General features: G+C 37.6%; 1 non-coding gene across 1 annotated transcript; it reads left to right on the top strand.

Moving 5' to 3' along the window:
- The first annotated feature begins 447 nt into the window (after nt 1-447).
- LOC111750810 (U6 spliceosomal RNA) lies at nt 448-554 on the top strand. The gene has a single exon (XR_002785865.1). It is a non-coding gene; the product is annotated as a U6 spliceosomal RNA (small nuclear RNA).
- The last annotated feature ends 3,385 nt before the right edge of the window (nt 555-3,939 follow it).

Genomic DNA, 3,939 nt, shown 5'->3' with positions numbered 1-3,939 from the left:
AAAACAGCTACCTGGCCAACCGACTGGAAGAGATCCATATTCATGCCCATTCCAAAAGAAGGTGATCCAACACAATGCAGAAATTATTGAACAATATCATTAATATCAAATGCAAGTAAAATTCTGCTGAAAATAATTCAAACACAGCTGCAGTGGTACATCGACAAGCAACTTCCAGAAACTCAACCCTGAGTCAGAAGAGGTTGTGTTGTGAAGAATATCATTGCTGATGTCAGATGTATCTTGGCAGAAACCAGGAAATATCAGAAAGATGTTTGCCTGTGTTTTATTAATTATGCAAAGGCATTTGACTGTGTGGTTCACAACAAATTATGGATAACATTGGGAAGAATGGAAATTAATTTTCTTGAGGAATCTGTACATAGACCAAGAGGCATTTGTTAAAACAGAACAAGGGGATACTACATGGTTTAAAATCAAGAAAGGGTGCTCACTTTGGCAGCACATATACTAAAATTGGTCCAATACAGAGAAGATTAGCATGGTCCCTGCCCAAGGATGGTGTGAAAATTCATGAAGCATTCCATATTTTTAGATTACCTACAGACTGGGAAAAAATTTTTTAGCTATGACATTTCCAGGCAGCATTTGACCTCTAAAATCTACATGATACTGCAAAAATTCAATGACAAAAAGACAAATAACTCAATTAAAAAACGGGCAAAGGATATGAACAGGCAATTCACCCAAGAAGACATTCAGGCAGCTAGCAGATACCCAAGGAAATGCTCAGGATCATCAGCTACTAGAGAAATGCAAATCAAAACAACAGTGAAATTCCATCTCATTCCAACAAGGCTGACATTAATCCAAAAAACACAAAATAATAAACTTTAGAGAGGTTGTGGAGAAACTGAAACACAAACACTGCTGGTGAGAATGTAAAATGGTACAACCACTTTGGAAATTGATTTTACACTTCCTTAAAAAGCTAGATATGGAAGTACCATAAGATCCAGCAATCCTTCTCCTTGGAATATACCCTAGAGAAATAAGAGCCTTTACACAAACAGATACATGCCCACCCATGTTCATTGCAGCACTGTTTACAATAGCAAAAAGATGGAAGCAACCAAGGTGCCCATCAATGGATGAATGGATAAATAAATTATGGTATATTCATACAATGCAATATTATGCATCCATGAAGAACAATGATGAGCCTGTGAAACATTTCATAACATGGAGGAATCTGGAAGGCATTATGCTGAGTGAAATTAGTCAGTTGCAAAAGGACAAATAGTGTACGAGACCACTATTATAAGAACTCAAGAAATAGTTTAAACACCGAAGAAATTATCCTTTGATGGTTATGAGAGTGGAAAGGGAGGGAGAGGAGTATTCACTAATTAGATAGAAGACAAGAATTATTTTAGGTGAAGGGTAAGACAACACCCAATACAGGAGAGGTCAGCAAAACTGGACTAAACCAAAAGCAAAGAAGTTTCCTGAAAAAACTGAACATTTAGAAGGCCAGAGTAGCAGGGGCAGATATTTGGGGACCATGGTTGCAGAGGACATCAAAGTCAATTGTCATAATAAAATCTATTAAGAAAACATTCTGCATCCCACTTTGGTGAGTGGCGTTTGAGGTCTTAAATGCTAGCAAGTGACCATCTAAGGTGCAGCAATTGGTCTCAACCAACCTGGAGCAAAGGAGAATGAAGAACACCAAGCACACAAGGTAATTATGAGCCCAAAAGACAGAAAGGGCCACATAAATCAGTGGCTCCATCAGCCTGAGACCAGAAGAACTGGTGCCCAACTACCACCGATGACTGCCCTGACAGGGAACAGAACAGAGAATCCCTGAGGGAGCAGGAGAGCAGTGGGATGTAGACCTCAAATTCTCATAAAAACATGAGACTTAATGGTCTGACTGAGACTAGAAGGACCCCGGAGGTCATGGTCTCCGGACCTTCTGTTAGTGCAAGACTGAAACAATTCCCACAGCCAACTCTTCAGACAAGGATTGGACTGGACTATAAAATAGAAAATGATACTGGTAAGGAATGAGCCTCTTGGCTCAAGTAGACACATGAGACTATGTGGGCAGTTCCTGTCTGGAGGGGAGATGAGAAGGCAGAAGGGGACAGAAGCTCACTGAATAGACACAGGGAATACAGGATGGAGAGAAGAAGTGTGCTGTCTCACTGGGGGAGAGCAACTAGGAGTACACAGCAAGGTGTATACAAATATTTGTATAAGAGACTGACTTACTTGATTTGTAAACTTTCACTCAAAGCACAATAAAAATTAAAAAGAAAAAATCATGAAAGCTGTGTGTCAGGAATATATACTTTCACCATACTTATTCAATCTGTATGCTGAGCAAATAATCCAAGAAGCTGGACTATATGAAGAAAAACAGGGCATCAGGATTGGAGGAAGACTCATTAACAACCTGTGTTATGCGCATGACACAAGCTTTCTTGCTGAAAGTGAAGAGGATTTGAAGCACTTACTGATGAAGATCAAAGACTACAGCCTTCAGTATGGATTACACCTCAACATAAAGAAAACAAAAACCCTCACAACTGGACCAATGAGCAACATCATGATAAACGGAGAAAAGATTGGCGTTGTCAAGGATTTACTTCTATTTGGATCCGCAATTAACACCTATGGAAACAGTAGTCAAGAAATCTAATGATGCACTGCATTGGGCAAATCTACTGGAGGGGGAAAAAAAAACGCCTTCAAAGTGTTGTAAAACAAACGTCTTAATTCGAAAAAGAAAAAATTTGAGAACTAAGGTGAACCTGACCCAATGGTATTTTCGTGGTATGCCTCATATGCGTGAGGAAGGTAGACAATGAATAAGGAAGAATGAAGGAAAATTGACACCTGGCAAAGAATATTGAAGTGGAGTGCCACAAGAACAAAGGAGTCTGCCTTGGGAGTATTAGAGTCCAAGTGCTCCTTGAAAGCAAGAATGGGGAGACTTCGTCTCACATACTTTGGACACATTACTAGGAAGGATCAGTCCCGTGAGAAGGATATCATGCTTGGTAAGGTAGAGGGGTTAGGGAAAAAGAGGAATACTCCCAATGAGATGGATTGACATAGTAGCTACAACAATGGGCTCAAACATAAAACTGATCGTGAGAATGGTGCAGAACTGCGCAGTGTTTCTTTCTTTTGTACACAGGGTCATTATGAGCCAGAACCGACTCATCAGCATCTAACAAGAACAACAACATATATAAGTTATATAATGGTTAATTTCATTTGAAAATTGGGATATTATAGAACATAATGATTTTCAGTGGTATGATAGAAGAACTCTTTTTTAATAGGATTCCATAATGGATTAGATACTTTTGGGTTGGATATACATGTGGGTACCTATGATTTTTACAATTTTCTTGCATCACACAGCATTTTTTTATTTTTAATGGTAATGATGCCCTAAAATTAATTATGGTTGCTTAAGATTTAGGCCCAATTCCTACATTTTTTTCTTGTCAAGATTGTTGTAAAGCTATAAAAACCTTATGTGCAATATAATCTGTACATTTTTAACACAGAAAAACAATTTGAAGATGATAATACATATTTTAAGTTTATATAAGAAGCTTGTTCTCTTTGTAATTTTGAGTGTACCAAATGGTCTTTAGCTTCATAGAACAGTTTTTAATGTGCAATACTTGTATAAAAATAATTGTTACTGGTTTTCTTATAATATGATTGTCCCAAATTGCAGACAAGGCAATTGATAAAATTCAGAGTTTAAAAGTCTGGTCTGCCCTGCATAAATGCATTCTCTTTTTAAAATGAAATTATTTCAGCTCTCTGTTTTTTATATACGGTTTTTTCCCAGTATAATTCAATAGTGTGAGTTGCTCATAAATATGGAATAACATAATAATAATTTGGCAGACAATCTGAAGGACAGATAACATTAATTTAGGTAGT

The sequence above is a fragment of the Loxodonta africana genome, chromosome 5, assembly GCF_030014295.1.
Source record: "Loxodonta africana isolate mLoxAfr1 chromosome 5, mLoxAfr1.hap2, whole genome shotgun sequence".
NCBI classification, from domain to species: Eukaryota; Metazoa; Chordata; class Mammalia; order Proboscidea; family Elephantidae; genus Loxodonta; species Loxodonta africana.
The sequence above is the reverse complement of the archived record's forward strand: the minus strand, read 5'-3'. Positions and strand labels throughout refer to the sequence as shown.